Below are 19,572 nucleotides of genomic sequence, written 5' to 3'. Positions count from 1 at the left end.
GAATGAAGAGACACTATCAGCCTGTTCTACAGGAGGACTTTCCTCTCTATGGGAATCTCTTTCACTTGTTGTCACTGCGTGCCTTTTGGACTTCCTTTTCTTCCTAGTTAATCTACCGTAATCAAAATCATTATCTTCTGTGTCCGCGTCATAAACCCGATCTTGTTGGAGAGAATCTGCTAAGTGTTTCAGAAAATCATCCAAATGTGAAGGTGGTATAGCTGGGGGCAATGTTTGCACATTGTTGACTTCATTGGGAAACGAAGACGATTCATCGGAACTGTCAACAAATAAACTTTTCAGTTGGTGACCCTCCGGTAATACAATAGTCCCAGTTTTCTCTGTGATGTAGGGAAAGTGAGGATCGTCTTCTTCTGGACTTTGGAAATCAGGATATTTCTGGGGAGATCGTGAAAGAATGTCGGCAACTTGCATCTGGCTTGCTGGCTTGTATCTAATCTCAAACGTGAATTGTTGTAGAATAGCTATCCATCTCTCATAAATTGCTCCTTTCATTTGCTTTTGAAATAAAGGTTTAAGGGCTTGATGGTCGCATTCTACAACGAACTTAGCTCCTCGCAAGTATGATGCGCAATCCAGAATAGCCGTGACCATTCCAAGAAGTTCCAGCTTCGTTGGTCCATATGACCTTTGCCATCGTCTCAGTGATTTTGATCCAAAGCGAACCACTCGGAAGTCCTCAGGTGAGTCCTGTTTTTGGTAAAGCATATAACCTATGCCTCTGGAACACGTGTCAACGCCGAGATAGAATGTCTTGGTAAAATCAGGAAATGCGAGAACATCGCAGTTCGTAAGCAATGATTTCAGTTTGTCAAGAGCATCTTGATGCTTCTTAGTCCAGAAAAAGGAGACACCAGACTGTGTGAGACGTATCAAAGGTTGTGCTTCTGCGCTATAGTTTGGAATAAATTTCCTGAACCAGTTAAATAATCCAAGTATTCGCCTTAAAGCTTTCACATCTTTTGGAGGGCTGATGTTCTGTATGGCTTCCACTCGATCAGGTGGTGGAGAAATTCCATTTTCTGAAATCTGATGACCAAGAAAAACGCAAGACTTTTCAGCGAACGTACACTTTTTGGGATTGAGTTTTAACCCTGCTGCCACTAGTCGTTTGAACACATCTTCAACATCGTTCATGTGTTGTTTCATATTTGGTGAACTGATAAGGACATCGTCAATGTAACAAAGGCAAGATCTAAAAGTGAGTCCTCTCAAGACTTTATCCATCAGCAGCTGAAAACTACTTGGAGCCGTGCTCAAACCCATAGGTAACCTTTGGAATTTGAATGTTCCGTAACAGGTGTTAAAAGCAGTCAAGCCAGTACTATCAGCGTCGATTGGCATCTGAAAGAAACCCTTTGACAAGTCAATGGATGTAAAGTATAATGGTTTTCTATCTGCAAATGATTCCGTGAGTTCCTCGAGATTTGGAATTTGATATTGGAATGTCTGAGTCTGGGAGTTAAGATATCGAAAGTCTACACAGAATCTAAATTGAGACAGGCTTGATGTCTTGGTAATTGGATGTGTTGGTTGACCCGAGTGATCCTTTTTTGACACAAGGACAACTGGACTGGTGATGAGGATCTGTTCAGACTCATCCACTGGTGCTATGATTCCTTGATCCAACAGTTCATCAAGTTGATGTCGTAATACTTCTCGTTTATCGGGAGGAAGACGATAGGGTCTTTGATGCTTAGGCTTAACATCTGGTTTGAGGAGGATCTTGTGTTTCACAAGCTCAGTGTAGCCAAGGTTTGGTGACTCTGGTGTCACAAACAACTCTTTGTGTTGACGGAGCAAATCTTGAAGATTTTCTTTCTCTGTTGGTGTTAAGTGTTCTGGGATTTTAAACAGTGAATCGAACGAGCTATGAATGCCTGTTGGGTGTTCTTGTGCAGAGCCGGTGGGCGTCTGTACATTCTGCACACTGTCAGTAGAAAACTGGTATGTATCGTATTCCAATGAATGTTCAAACCTTGCTAAAACTTTCCCTTGCAGCAATGTAACCGGATTGGAAGAAGGATTTAAAATCTTAATGGGAACAACACCATCCTTAGCAACAGTTACTAATGTCCTGGCAACCATTAAGTTTTTGTGAACACAAAAGCTACTTCCAGAACAGATGCCCTGTGATCCACATAGGATGTGTGTTGGTACTGCTCCCCATAATACAACTTCCGAATTAGGAGGTAAAACGATCCTTTTGGTACACGTGACAGGAGATGGATCAAAAGAACAAGTAGAATTAGTAAAATCGAGAATGACACCCTTGTCTTGTAGATATTTCACTCCCAAAATCAATGGATGAGATGTACATGGTAAGATATGTACTAGAATGTGATGAACAAACCCAGCTACTTGTACAGTTATTGTTGCTGTTCCAATGATCGCTATCTTCTTGTTGTCAGCCAATAATATCTGTTTGTCGGGCAGATGTTGAAAATTAGCTTTGAAAAAAGGTGGTATACTGTCATACAAATTTTCACTGATAATATTAAGAGAGCTGCCTGTGTCGACAAGAGCCGATATTTGGGTGTGATGAATTTTTACTGGGAGAAAAAGAAATTGAGGCTTGGAAACATCCTGTAGCGAGTTAGACCCCACATGAATTGAGTTTACACTGGATTTCCCGAGGAGGGGGGTCTGTTCCACCCCGGGTGTTGTTGGTTTCCCTGTGGCGCATTATTTCCTAAAAATCTGCAATCTGTAGCCGGATGTCCCCACTGCTGACAAAGCTGGCACTTCAAACCTGGGGCCGACTCTCCAATACCAGTCCAATTACATAGCCTCTTTGAGTGTCCCAGACCATGGCATGCAAAACATTCAAGTGAAGGCCGAGAATGACCATCCTGTGCGTACTGTTGTCGCCTGGGATTTGAGGGTTGATGAGACTGGTTATAAGGCCTTGAACCTGGTTGAGGTGAAGAATGTTGTGGAGACTGTTTGGTAGATATGGCCTCAACAAGGTTGGTAAGTTTCTCCATCTGAGCTTTGAGGTCATTGATTTCATGTTTCTGTGGAGGTTCAATACTTTTGGTAGAGGACTTTGCACATAATATCCCCGTCGAATCCTCACTGTGTTTGCGGTAGCCACAACTTTCCCCCATTTTTGCAGCTATTAAAGCAGATGATAAGTCCTTAGGATTCCCTGCACGAACAAAAAAAGCTAATTCCTGTGGCAACCCACTAATGAACCTTGCAAGGATTTCATGTTCCTGTTTTCTGATCAATTGCCCCTTTTCCAACAACAAACAATGGAAATCTTCCATTGGTTGCCCTGCTAAGAGACAAAGCTTATTAAATGTTTCATTCTCAATAAACATCTGGGGACTTTGCCAATCTATGGTAATGAATCTGGACTTAAACTCTGCAATCAAATTATCCCATGTGTTCTTTGTGGATTGAGGTAATGCATTAAACCATGCTAATGCTGGTCCTAATAAATGCAAGTGGAATGCTGCTATTTTTTTGTTGTTATTGTCAGTGACATCAATCAATGTAGCATATGACTCGAATTCCGATAAGAATTTGTCCCCATTTTCATGTGGATAACCAGAATATTTTTGACAAATTATGGATTTCGCCATATCTAAGTCCAGTAATGTTGTTTTGAAACAGCTGGATGATGTAAAGATTGATGGAACAGAAATGTCCGGAAATGGTAGATCTAAATCTTCAATTGGAAATGCTGAAATTTGGTCTGGTGTACTTGAACGGAAATTATCACCTGGTTCCTGTATTGCATTTTCGAAAATAAATGAATCATTGAGAATTTCATCTTCATTCCAGTCTGTGAAAGTATCCTCGGGGCTATTATCTGGGATGAATGGTGTAATGTTGTTCATTTCGTGGAGTATAATTCGCTGACATTTTCAGAGTATATAGTACATATGTTTATATATATATGTACAATGTAGTACCAAAGTGTTAAAATATACTCACTATAACACTGTAACAATGTCGGCCGTTGGGCTTTCAACATCTATACATAATATTTTGAATAAAGAATGTATATATAAGTTACATAACTAATGTTGGCCGGTGGGCTTTCAACAAAGTGCAACTTTTCATATTATGTTGGCCGGTGGGCTTTCAACATTTGAAATAATATATCTAATATACTAGTCTCTGGCATACATTCACAACTTTTCCCTGCCATACTATCAATAAATTGCGTCGAGGATGGAGTCCGTCATACAAGTTATAATAACAAAATTGTGATGTTCTCCCTCGTGGCCTATGAATACGCAAGTCTGTATGGAGGGCTAAATGACATCCAGTATTTTTACTGTTAAAATCGTTAATGAAATTGTTAAGCTTCAGAACAAACTCTTCGAATTTCTGTTGGTGTCTTGTGGTTACTGAAGATGGTTCTAGAGGGGATTTGTGTGGATATTTCCGAATAGATATTTTTAAATCCTTGGGAGGAATTGTACCAAATATCACCTGAGCTGTTGGATTGTGTGTTTTGATTTCGTGTTCAATGTCCAAAATCTTCTTTGTAAGGTAATTGTATTTGTTAATCTGCTCTTGTTCCAAATAATCTCCTATGTTGTCGGGAATGTCATTTATACCCGCGCAGATGATGTAGAGTTTGTACCCCGTATGGTTGAAGTTTTGCAAATAACGAACTTGATCACACAGTCCAGAACCTCGCGAAACATTTAATGCAATATCTACCAGACGCGCCCCGGCGAATCTAGAATCACTAAATAATACACACCTGTTCATATTTCATTATGCGGGTGGTGAAAATATGGGGTTTCATACTTTCATATAGTTCAGTTCACAGTTTACTAAATAGAGAAATCACTGTCATGAAACACGTGGTTAACAAACACATAACATCGTCAAAAGTTAAAACACGCCGTTTACTCGTTAAATTACGTCCTGACTTACCTAGCAGTAATTAATGAGTATATCTGTTCACCTTTGGATTCTCCACCATGTAATATGTCGTTGCTGACAGGCTGTGAGAGGAATATATATTTTAATAAAGAGGACCAGCGTCTTGATACGTTGTCGCCATTTTATTCAACTAATTATAAAACATATCTCGGACCAACATATCCGGAATCAAGTACAAACTAATAAAACAAAATTAGAAATAAACAACAATATCCGGAATGGAGTTATTTCCCCTTAGACCATAATACTATAAGATATCTCACAGACCAGTAACACCATATACATAACAACTGTGTATCTAATACAATTAGAGTTAATCTAATCTCAGGCTTCATCGGACATAAAATGGACTGGTCAATAGCTCGGTGAAGGAGGAAATACTTCACATTGTTTGGGTGTTAGGTCTTGATAATAATGGTGACTTTCGCATAGTCAGTACGTATTTTTTTTTTTTTTTTTTTTTACTTCCGAAATAAAAAGGACAGGAAATATTCCCATGTTGTCGTTATAATTGATTAAAATTTGTTTAAAATGTGTTTATGTTGACGTTTTTATCACATACACATGACAGTTGACACAAATGTATTGTTTTTCTCACAATAAAGAAAGAATATTGGACTACACACACAATCATTCTGTGGTCTATATAGTTTAAACTGTATTTTATTTGACAATTTCCATTTAATAGCATACATGTATATACAACATAAGATATACATACATACGTATATACTATTATGCTCGGTCTTGTAATCAAAGACCGTACTACATGTATTTCTTTGCTGGCAAAAAGAGATCGGGAAGGCAATCGATTATCCTTTACAAAAGTGTTCGATATCTCACAAAATAATTTTGTACCAGGCTGCTAAAATGGTAACAATTTTTTCAATTCTTTATTAGTCTTGCGAGTATACATCTCATCAACATCATACGATTACAAAAAATATGATTCAAGTCAGCTCGAGTAGAGCAATGCACTTGTGACGATTTTTTTTCTGATAAGAAAGTAATTAAATGATTAACTACTATAGTTGGGAAACTATTAGCACTGATTTCGATATCTACCGGTAATATACATGTAAGTGTATGTCCGTGATATTACCCATGCAAGAGATGTCCCCGATGGACACATAAATAATGATAGTAATAAAAACACAATATCTTTAGGCCGTGGATTTAAAACTACGAAATGTTCAAATAATTGAAAAGTTTATGAAACTTACTACAGAAATTCAAAGATAATTTTCTCAAACGGACATGTTGCTAGCTAAATACTTCAAATGTCTACGTAAAAATAAGTCGAGATCAAAATAACGAGCCCCTTATGTGGCCTCTCCGAGGTCATGCACAAAACGTCATCTATACAAAGGTCAGCTAAATCAGAATTGTAATAATGCTGCCGTGGACACGTAGCTCATTGTCCACTATTAAAATGGTTACCGGATTGAGCACATTTCCGTGTTCCCCATATCCCACTCGAGGTGCACAAAAATTCTGACCAAGATCCGACCGTCCTAAGTACTCTAGAAATGATGACAAAACCGCCTTTTGACCCGTCCCCATTCCGTAAGAATGAATTAAAGCTACTGTGGACACTTGGTTCATTGTCCACCATTAACCAGAATAATTACCTTTTGTTTTCCCAAAGAAGGCGGTCACCAGTTAGCAGTCACAGGATACATTTACAATGTATTGACTCAGCTCCTAACACTAAATGACGACTATATCCAATATTACTGGATTTATGACTCGTGAGTGATCTTGCACATGCATGAAAATAGTCTATTTGAACTTTAATAACGACAATATTTCCCTACAAATAGTTTTTATCAAAATGGTCTGACATCAAGTACACTGTCATATTGTACAACATTGCAGATATTATTCAACTTATAACATAGATTTCATGAGCAATACATTACACGTATGAATTTGTATCTCATAGTTGAGGTACATCATCCAATAAATACTTACGATGGACGATACAACTGAAAACATATACATGGTCATTAAAGTATAATTAATCGACACCAGGCTGTTGAAAGTCTACCGCCATTACTGATTGAGCGGGTCCTATTCAATTCCGCTCGAGCGGGTCCGCTACAAGTCCGCTCGAGCGGGTCCGCTGCTACAAGTCCGCTCAAGCCCGCTACAAAACCGCTCAAGCCCGCTGCGAACCCGCTCAAGCCCGCTCAAATCCCGCTCAAATCCCGCTGCAAACCCGCGCAAATTCTGAGCGGGGGGCTGCGCGGGTCAACGCTCTGTGAGCGTTTGAGTACCAAATCACCCTCCTCGTACTGTATATAGCTTGCGCGTTATAATACTATCTTGTTACTACCGGAGATAATCCGTTTTAACGAGATTTAAAAAAACACATGATAGTATACTCGGGAATTGTTAGGTATATTATTTTAAATTTGGAAAATGTCATATGCTTTAGCGTGATGTACAACGATAAAATGGTTTCGGACTAATGAATGTATTTTATACTTTCAAACAGATTTGATACACACAAATGTAGAAATCAGTGTGCAATAGTTTGTCTACGCGTATGTTTTACTGGTAGGTTACCGGGCTCGTTCACGTCTTTGTGAGTGATGTGAATGACAACGCACCGGAATTCAAGAGACCAGCTTATATATATGAAATACCTGAGGTAATGTATGATTGACATTTTCACATATTTAAGGGAATAAACTTCCTTACTTATAAATAATTAAATAGTCAAGGTATATCAATTACGTAAATATTATTTGACATTACATGAGTAAATCAATGTCTCCTATAATTTTACCTATATGTAATTTTTCCTGTAAATGATTGTATTTAATTTGAAATGACCTTCATAGTTTTGCGTGTATACGATAGTATTTAGATTAGTTCAATTACATATATCTGCAGCTTTTAGGTGGAGTATGCTCTAGCACAAAAGTGTGCATACATCTAAATGTGAGAGACGAATGAAAGGTGATATATGATACGTAAAGATAAAATTGCATTAAACCGAAAGTATTATTATTATACAAGGGTGACTCGGCATCAATTTTCATTCATAAATATATTTTTAACAACATGAATTACATTTGTAGAACTCGCCCTATCCATCAACCCTCGATGCCAATATTTCAGCAACAGATGCCGATGATGGTGTGAACAAGAATTTTGCTTTCCGTTTAAAAGTGAGTTTTCCTGAAGCATGGTTTATAAAGGTATTGTAAAGTTATCACACACAATCTGTTTACTTGGTAGATATTTTCCAACCAACTATAACTACAGGTCTAAGATATCTTATCGATGAAAGAATCAAAATACGGGATAATAAACTTGATCATAAGACGGAAACGTGGTGCGTATAACTAAAGTCGGCTAACATACATGAAATAAAAAGTACTGTTATGTAAACCAGATAGCCGCTAACTGAGCCGTGATCCTTGTCTCAGTTATTCAGGAAATATTTGTAAAATGCAACTAAATAGGCAGGCGCAGTAGTCAGGAATAGCATCTAAGATACAAAAATGTACATATTAGATAAGTTCAATTTTATTGACCATATCTATTGAATGTACCCTATATATTTTGAAATCCAGAACAATAAAGACTCTTTCATATCAATAGTTTACATCTATATTTAATTATAAATTAAGCATCAGGGGCAACTAACAGCCAAGGTGTATGATAAGCGTGATGGTTTCATTTCCCAAATGGCTAATTTTCCTTTCTAGATAGTAACACCCCTGCGTCTCTTACCTTAGGTGTTTAATGTCTCAGAGGACTTGGTCTCAAAGCAATTGTTCCGATTATGTGACATATGTCACCTACTGTGGAGACATTAACACAAGAATGCGAGAGATATACGTTAACGAAGACAAACGGAAGTTTTATTGTCGACCTTATTTGGGAATATTTTCTTATGCGATATGAAGTCAGACATGTTTGATGTTTGTTGATATGCTGAGTCGTTGGCACCACCCAAATTCTCATTTTGATTATGTAACTTCACCTATAACTTTTGAAGACATGGTCTTAATCTCCTTGTATTTTTGTAAGGGCCTTCGTTCATATCTACATTTTTTAATCCATATTTTGCCCTTGATTGATCAATTTTGAGTTGGGATTTCGGCTTTGATTGTTTGTCTTTTTTTTGCTGTTCCTACACTGTATATAAGAAACCGTGTTAACGATGTTTATTCAATACTTATTTACTCACCTGCCCGACCTACATTCAAGGCCAAGAGGTCAAATTGGCTAAAATCTTTAAACGACTACCTTTAAATAGCCAAGAGACCAAAGAAGTTGATATTAGATCTGTAGCCTGCTTTGCAAAAAAGGGCTGCAAAATATGTTCAAATGAATAATTTTGACCAAAATTCATGTTCACAGGGGTCAAACAATCCTAAATCAATATTCAATACATATTAGCAGAGATCAATAATTACATTAAACTATATTCATATACACCTGTGCGCCTCTGATATAAGGATAAACACACTCTGCTATCCGATTACATAAATACTGCAATTGGCTTTACAAGCGCATGCTCGAGATGCATTTTCTACCTCGAAATACGAAAGATTTTCAACATAAAATGTGTTTTTTCTAGCATTTTTTACAGGAAAAGTGTAATGTACTAATAAGGTCTACCCTATTACCATATATAATTATATTCAGTCATCCACGGACACCAATACATTACTTTCAACTGTAGATATAATTTTGAAACTTAACGAAATGGGACATCGCTCACCTTCATTTTAACATGTGAATTTTATTACTCCACTTTTAACACACCTCGATTCAATTAAACTAATTATCTAACACACAGCGAGAGTTTTTTCTTGTATTTTTTCTATTGGATATCGTGCAATTTTCAATCGATGGTCTACTGTAGGAATTTGAATTCGAAATCTTGTGTACTCGGAGGCGAGAACCTACTTTCGCTGTAGAACGTTACTTTCATCAGATAAGGTATATCAGGTAACTACTCCTATTTTGACACTCTTCTTCGCATCTATCATGTCGACGAAAATCAAGTTTGCTTTAGGCCTTGCAAAAAAATAATAATACCCCTTCCAAATTTTATATATCATTACCAAATTGAAAATTGGGCATATCCTGAGCCCTATCATATTAATGTCAAATAATATGTTTTTGTGTCTGCTGGAAGAACATTAACGTTGTTTATTTTTATTTGTTGTGTTTGTATCAGTATGCAAGAAGCGTGGATGGGAATTTCAAACGATGCTCTAGATCTTTGGATACTTATATACAAATATGCAAGTAGCAAACTTTATATATGATGGCCCATGGAATTACTATAATGAGGCTCAACTGTAGAGGACTTAGAGACAACTTAAAAAGAAAAGATGTTTTTGATTACTTACGGAAAAATACTATCCCATTTACTGTCTCCAAGATACTCATTTTACGGAAAACGACGAAAATATAATCAAAACTCAGTGGGGTCTTAAATCTTGTTACTTTAGCCATGGTAAGAGAGACGCAAGAGGAGTTTGTGTTCTTTTAAATAATAATTTTGAGTGTAAAGTAGATAATACTATACATGGTGAAAGTGGAAACTACCTAATGCTACATATAGAAACAGAAAATAAGATAACTCTGACTCTTGTAAACATCTATGGACCAAATAAGGATGACCCTGAATTTTGCAAAAAAATGAAAACCAAGAAGATCCATGGAGAACACAAAGCCCTAATTTAAAACAATACACATTGTCCTAAAAGAACCCTGTCAAAAAAGCTAGGAAGAAGAAGTATTTAGAAATAAGATGGAGAACAATGACTTTGAAATTAAATGGTCCATATAAAAATGATTTTGTTTCTCAAATTGAAAAAACACCACTTATTTATATAAGTATATATATGTATATTATTCAATCAGTAAACGTGTGAAAGTGAGTGTGACAGCTGTATTAAATGCTGTGAAACCAATTAGGGCAAAAATCCTTTATTTATTTATTTTTTATTATTATTACTTTATTCATTATTTGCCATATAGATGTACCTGAAATAAATACAATAATTAACAATAGCTACTTTCAATAGCCTTTTTATGTTATATGCAGCTCAAGATATAGCTTTTAATCAAAGGGAGATAAGTCTCAAAAATAATTCTCGGGTAGCCTGCATTTCTGCTGTTTCTTTTGTAAAACCATTATTCTATACTATATATTCAAGCAACATCGCCATTTTATGCAAGTGATGGTCAATTATACATATATATGTCATAACTCTTTAATACTATATATGTACACCTATCAACTGCTTAATACTGTCAGCTATATATTATTCAACAATGGTACATCTTTATCTTAATTGTTCAATACTGTATATTTATTAGCCATTAAACATTGCTCAATATATATATCTATGTACACATTGTCTAAAATGTTATATGCCTAATCACTGACACCCTTGATGCTCTTCACAAAAAATTTTTTTTTTTTTTTTTTTCTTATTTTTTTTCTTATTTTTTTTCACTCAGAAATGATCTGATTGTCAGCTCTATTATATGGATACAAAGCGACATACAAATAATATATGTAATATTTTTGTGATATTGTTAATTTATTCAATTATGTTTTATTTAACATTATCATATAAAGACAGAAAGATAATAGAGAGAGGAGAGAGATGAATCTGGAGGGGGAGATAGACTCTGGAGGGGGAGAGAGACATGGGGGAGGAGGAGGAGATAAAAATAACGAGAGGCAGAGAGCTGAGGAGGTAGAGATTGGGAGGAGAGCGAAAGAATGTGTGTATGGTTGAATAGAGGAGAGAGTGTCTTGTGACAAGTACAAATATATGTCAGAAATGGAAATAATTTAAATATATGATACATGGTAAGGATATGAGAATAGCTTAAAATATAAGGAGTAGGAAATATTCAAGGTAGATAGCTAAAGAGAAATATATAACCTTTTTTCCAGAACATTCTTTCAAAACTCTTTGTTCTTTCATTCTTTTTATTTGTTTATGCATGTAAGTCACGCTCAATCTTACTCCGAACTCATCTTTGCAATATCACATACAAACGATTGAAAAAGGTACGTTAGGATTAAAAGTTCAAAGGACCTAAATATCTGAATATTTTATTTGTATAATTTTCTTGTGTTGTTATATGTTTTTGAGATAATAATTATTCCATGTCGCATTTGTTCATATCTGCTGAAGTAGGTTTTTTCATATCATCATCGTGCAAGTTTTATCCTTATTTTTTTTATTATTTCATTCTTCATGTTTCACTTCTTATATTAATATAAATATTTGATGTCTATTCTATTATATCAAGAGTTCAGCTTATATTGTGTTGCTGTAAAACTATATCTATAATTGATGCTTTTTCTTTGTATTTTATGTACTCATAATATGCAAAAGGATGAATAAAAAGATTTCAAAACTGAAAAAAAAAGCTTAAAGCAATGATTTCTAAATAGAAAAGAGACTCCAAGACCTGATATAAGGCCAACTGTGTGCTCAATGAATGACTAGAAAATGTATTACCTTGAATAAATCTATCTTACTCTGATATTTGACTTAAATGGTAATTAGTTTAGTATCTGCACAAATGACCTAAACCAACTAAATCAAGTTACTGTAGAATCAGGAGAGCGATACAGGCCACAACTAAAACTGTACTGTCGACGTTTATTAAATTATAATCATCACAGTATTGATTTACCATTATCACATCTGAAACTGTATTAACGAAGTCTATTGAAATACTGTTATCACACACGATAAACGTATCAATGATGTCTATTTATTTTCTATTATCGCATCTTAAACCGTATCAACGTTGTCTATTGAATTATCATTATCACGTCAAATCGTATTAACGATGTCTATTGAATTCGTATTATCGCCTCCAAAACCGTTTTGACGATGTCCATTGAAGTGAATGTATATCCGTTTTCTTCAAAACACGATTCCGCCTTAAGTATGGTATTATTAGATAAACTGTTCTACATTCATCATAATGTTTGTTCTTTTACAGGCTACAGGCCAGGTGAGTTTTTCCTTTTATCTCTTTATGCTATGTTCCAGAAAATGTTTTTCTATGAAATGTTCTTGTCTTTGTTTTCAAAATAGATACCTCATGGATGTTTAGACATCATAAGTAGTCTATCCTTTGTTCCTTCCGTTTTGGCCGGTGCGAAGTAAACTGAACATTTGAAAGAAGATTGTGTTTCAAAGTTTTAAGAAACACAAACTTTACATATCGTTACCGGAAAAAAGCTCGCTTCACATGGTACGCCGCGAGAAGAACTGGGCTCTTATGAACTCGTATTTCAACCACGGGAGGCTAGCTCTACTTCATAAATGACCCAATTTTCCTGACACTTCATTTAAGCATTGAACTGTTATCAAATGGTAGTATACAGTCGATATGAATACAATTTGGGTGACAGATAAATAGAATATCGATCGTTATGACGACATGAAATATTTATCTGTCACTCAAATTGTATTCATATCGACTGTATACTACCATTTGGTTACAGTTCAATGCTTATATATACATTCATAAAAAAAATGTATTAACTGTAGCTTAAGACGCGTTTAACTTTGCCGCTTTCCTGACGTCATCAAGTTCAAATACCGGAACAGACGAAATTTCCAGAAGGAATAATATAGTCCCTCGTGTCGTTATTAATAGCGATCACATTAAATGGGTTTTGTACAAATTTGGCTTTATTTCCAATTTCAGATACGTTTGTAGATATCGTCAAGTTGTTCACAGGTGCATAATTTCTGATTATTTAAAATCAAAGCCGTTTTTTCGACGCAATGATTTACGGTAAACATATAGAAGTGTTGCGGCTTTGAACGGTTATTGCACTGAACAGACTCGATTCATCGGAAACACTTATGTTTCTTTCGACTTGATTTATATTAATTTCAGAAGAACATCAGCTCTTAAATTCTAAATGAAAGTCGTCTTTACAGTAAGTGAAAACGGTTCAAGGGTATTTCGTTCGAGACAGATTCCAGTCTAAACCGTCACATCAGTGTCGCTAACCAAACAGACGATGTTCAACTTTACAGGGGCTCGATTTTGGAGTAAGGGAGGCCTTGGACATCAGTGAATAACCACAAAACTAAAATTCAGTATACATACACAACCGGAAACTATTTCGATACTGCCGATTTTTGTCATGATTTTTTTATATGCTGGACTTTTAATGTTGTCGTGTATTTCTGAAAATTCGGAAACGAGCCTCTGTGAGACACCGACAATTTGATACCTTCGTATAGATCAAGAATAGCAGTTAAATGATAATTTTGTGACGATTTCATTTTATCATTATTAAATTTTACCCTCATAACTTTTTTTTTTTTTGTGGTGGTTTATATAGATATATGCTAGCATTCCAAAGCTCTATAGGCCGAAAGTAACTGGTGGTCATTGTTTTAACCTACAACACCTGGAGCTGTATTCCTACACTGACCGAATCTCTGTAAATTGTAGTATACAGTCTCATGAATACAATTTGGTTTACTAGCGACATATAGGAAAATGCAATACAAAATGTAAATATGCACTTACAGCTGTCATATTTTGTCTGAAATTGCATTTTAACCTCATAGTGCCAAAATGAGGTCAGCGATTACCAATATATATTTTTGAAGACAAAACTCAATATATTTCACTAATAATCTGATTGTCCTGATCAGAGGCCACCACTATCTCTTGTGCGAGTTAAGGTTTCACCTTTCTGTAGTCATAATTGAGCCGAATGGTATTATAAATAGATCCCGGATGTCGTTACTCTACCAGGTTCATAATTGTTTCGCATTGTCCTGAAACACAAAGATAAATCTTTTGGGCAAGTTTGGGTTTTAATCTCCTGTAATTAAATTTGGGGTCACTGCTAACTGCATGTCTGCTACTATAAATAGCTGCACGACGTCTATATCCGATTGTCGTAAAGCTTTATACACTTACTCACAACTTTGATATCTTAAATGAATTAAACTTTGAATGCTGTTCGATCTGTTATGATGATATTGTTATGATAATAAGTAGTTATTCCTTGTACAACGTTGTGAACACACAATTCTTCCCATCTTTTGTTGATTATTGGTCTATGTGCAGTACCGAGGGTATTGTTATCGCTTGAGATGACTTGTTTCAATCAAATGAAATACAGGTTTGGACTGTTTTATGAATTAATTCTCTTTCGGCTGGCTGTTTTGCACAGACATAATTTCAAAATACCGTCCTAGAAGAAAGATATTAAAACATATATCAAATATATTAACAATTTATCAAAATCTGCTTTTGCTGTCTATGTTTCTCGCAACAAAAATCTTAATTCCAAGTCTTTGATAATAAGTTCTATAATATTTGTATAAAACCTTTAGTCTTCAGATTTATATGAAGGTGTATTCAGCATTGATCCGAATAGTGGAAATTTGACTCTAAACACACCGCTGGATTATGAGACACTGAGCTTTTACCAATATACCATAGAAGCTGTGGTAAGTAATTTATTTCATTTCATTTCATTTCATTTCAACATATTTTATTGACAAAAATGATGGAATATAGTCAATTGGATTGAATAACAGGCTATGCCTATGTAAATTCTCTCCATAATGTAGATGGCAGGATAAATGGACAATGTAATTATGTGAAATTTAAAGATATCAATTATATATGTTAATTATTTTATATTTACCGGTATATTTGAAATGAAAAATTACAAGGAAAGAAAAAAGAAAGAACAAAACATATATACATTATTATATGAATAAAGGGAGGCAACTCAGTGTTTAATTAAAAGGAATAACATAAATATTCATCCACACTTCACACACATTCAGGACACATTAAGATAATGATATTCATATTTCATATATACATAAATATACAAGGAAGTTTATTATGTACTGTAAGCCATAAAGTAAACACTGACCCAAAAGTCCATGTGCTTTTATGCACAGGGTAGTTTTACCAATAGCTGGTACCAATATATAAATATGATAGTTTGCATATATGTATTTACACTGTGAGAACAAGACAAGACAGACTGGTAAACAAAACAAACACAGAAAACAAAGACAGATAAAAGACATCTAGACAAAACCAAACATGCTCAGCCACAGACATTCAATGTCTTAATCATATAAGAAACAGGGAGAACAGGTGCAAAATGCAAAATGCAATATAAGTCAAAGACTATATTTATGTAGTTAGATCATGTAAAGATTAAAACGCCTGGATTTACCAATAAATAAATATACATCTTTAAGTATCTGCTTGTTTATAACTCCATCACAACCAGGACAACCCCTGAGAAAGATATTTACATCAGTATGATTATGATTTCCATAAGTATTGACAGAATTTAAAAGTGTACGTCTAAGATCGATATATTTTGGACACTCAAGAAAATAATGATGAACTGATTCATATTCAAAGGAACAAGTACAATAAGGGTTGTTAGTTAAGTGGTCTTTAAACAGATCAAAATTTAAATTACTGCAAAAATTTCTAAGTTGGCATAAGATAATATTTGCTCTTCTATCACCATCAGACTTAAAAATTAAAGCTGATTCACTATCAGTAACAGTATTGTTGTTTAGTTTGTGTTTGAAGGTTGTAATAGAGAGGGAGTTAAATAGATCATTTTCAGTGTTTGCAGTGCGACACATTAGAGGAAAGAAACTGTCAAAATAGTTGTTAGTCCTGCAGATTGGTGGATTAAAGAGTCTTGTTTGTCTGAGATTGTGAGGATTGTTATTTTGATTGTTAATAAAAGGAATTAGGACATTCTTTAAGTAGTCAGGTGACAGCCCATTCATTATTTTGTACATCATTATGTGTTTAGGTAAGTAATTTAGGTAACATTAAGAGTATAACATAGAGGCCATGGTAGGTAAACCAGGTAACGTAACAATATAACATAGAGACTGTGGTAAGTAACACGAGTAACATAACAATATAACAAAGGCTATGGTTAGTAACACGAGTAACAATATAACATAGAGACTGTGGTAAGTAGCACGAGTAACATAACAATATAACATAGAGACTGTGGTAAGTAACACGAGTAACATAACAATATAACATAGAGACTGTGGTAAGTAACACGAGTAACATAACAATATGACATAGAGACTGTGGTAAGTAACACGAGTAATATAACAATATAACATAGAGACTGTGGTAAGTAACACGAGTAACATAACAATATAACATAGAGGATGTGGTAAGTAACACGTGTAACATAACAATTTAACATAGAGACTGTGGTTAGTAAGCTGGGTAACATAGCAATATGATAGAGAGGCTGTGGTAAATAACCCGAGTAACATAACAATATAACATAGAGGTTGTGGTAAGTAACACGAGTAACATAACAATATAACATAGAGACTGTGGTAAGTAACACGAGTAACATAACAATATAACAAAGGCTATGGTTAGTATAACGAGTAACACTATAACATAGAGGCTGTGGTAAGTAACACGAGTAACTTAACAATATAACACAGAGGATGTGGTAAGTTACACGAGTAACATAACAATATAACATAGAGGTTGTGGTAAGTAACACGAGTAACATAACAATATAACATAGAGACTGTGGTAAGTAACACGAGTAACATAACAATATAACAAAGGCTATGGTTAGTAACACGAGTAACAATATAACAGAGACTGTGGTAAGTAACACGAGTAACATAACAATATAACATAGAGACTGTGGTAAGTAACACGAGTAACATAACAATATAACATAGAGACTGTGGTAAGTAACACGAGTAACATAACAATATGACATAGAGACTGTGGTAAGTAACACGAGTAATATAACAATATAACATAGAGACTGTGGTAAGTAACACGAGTAACATAACAATATAACATAGAGACTGTGGTAGTAACACGTGTAACATAACAATATAACATAGAGACTGTGGTAAGTAAGCTGGGTAACATAACAATATGATAGAGAGGCTGTGGTAAATAACCCGAGTAACATAACAATATAACATAGAGGTTGTGGTAAGTAACACGAGTAACATAACAATATAACATAGAGACGGTGGTAAGTAACCCGAGTAACATAACAATATAACAGAGACTGTGGTAAGTAACCCGAGTAACATAACAATATAACATAGAGACTGTGGTAAGTAACCCGAGTAACATAACAATATAACATAGAGACTGTGGTAAGTAACCCGTGTAACATAACAATATAACATAGAGACTGTGGTAAGTAACCCGAGTAACATAACAATATAACATAGAGACTGTGGTAAGTAACACGAGTAACATAACAATATAACAAAGAGACTGTGGTAAGTAACCCGAGTAACATAACAATATAACATAGAGACTGTGGTAAGTAACCCGAGTAACATAACAATATAACATAGAGACGGTGGTAAGTAACACGAGTAACATAACAATATAACAAAGGCTATGGTTAGTATAACGAGTAACAATATAACATAGAGGCTGTGGTAAGTAACCCGAGTAACATAACAATATAACAAAGAGACTGTGGTAAGTAACCCGAGTAACATAACAATATAACATAGAGACTGTGGTAACACGTGTAACATAACAATAAAACATAGAGACTGTGGTAAGTAACCCGAGTAACATAACAATATAACATAGAGACTGTGGTAAGTAACACGTGTAACATAACAATATAACATAGAGACTGTGGTAAGTAACACGAGTAACATAACAATATAACATAGAGGTTGTGGTAAGTAACACGAGTAACATAACAATATAACATAGAGCGGTGGTAAGTAACACGAGTAACTTAACAATATAACATAGAGACTGTGGTAAGTAACCCGAGTAACATAACAATATAACATAGAGACTGTGGTAAGTAACCCGAGTAACATAACAATATAACAAAGAGACTGTGGTAAGTAACCCGAGTAACATAACAATATAACATAGAGGCTGTGGTTAGTAACACGAGTAACATAACAATATAACATAGAGACTGTGGTAAGTAACACCAGTAACATAAAATAGAACTTAGAGGCCGTGGTAAGTAACACGAGTAGCATAACAATATAACATAGAGGTTGTGTTAAATAACACGAGTAACATAACAATATAACATAGAGACTGTGGTAAGTAACACGAGTAACATAACAATATAACTTAGAGGCTGTGGTAAGTAACACGAGTAACATAACAATATAACAAAGGCTATGGTTAGTAACACGAGTAACAATATAACATAGAGGCTGTGATAAGTAACACGAGTAACATAACAATGTAACATAGAGACTGTGGTAAGTAACACGAGTAACATAACAATATAACTTAGAGGCTGTGGTAAGTAACACGAGTAACATAACAATATAACTTAGAGGCTGTGGTAAGTAACACGAGTAACATAACAATATAACAAAGGCTTTGATTAGTAACACGAGTAACAATATAACATAGAGACTGTGGTAAGTAACACGAGTAACATAACAATATAACATAGAGACTGTGGTAAGTAACACGAGTAACATAACAATATAACAAAGAGGCTGTGGTAAGTAATACGTGTAACATAACAAAATAACATAGAGGCTGTGGTAACTAACATTTTTCTGAATTGCATACATCTCATCACATACT

At 34.9% G+C, this 19,572-nt stretch overlaps 1 protein-coding gene across 1 annotated transcript in view; it reads left to right on the top strand.

Moving 5' to 3' along the window:
• Window positions 1–19,572, top strand: part of LOC117319975 (cadherin-23-like) — a 151,503-nt gene that overhangs the window by 67,928 nt on the left and 64,003 nt on the right. The window lies entirely within an intron of this gene.

This window comes from Pecten maximus, chromosome 1 (genome assembly GCF_902652985.1).
Source record: "Pecten maximus chromosome 1, xPecMax1.1, whole genome shotgun sequence".
Lineage (NCBI taxonomy): Eukaryota > Metazoa > Mollusca > Bivalvia > Pectinida > Pectinidae > Pecten > Pecten maximus.
This window is presented reverse-complemented; position numbering and strand designations above follow the sequence as displayed.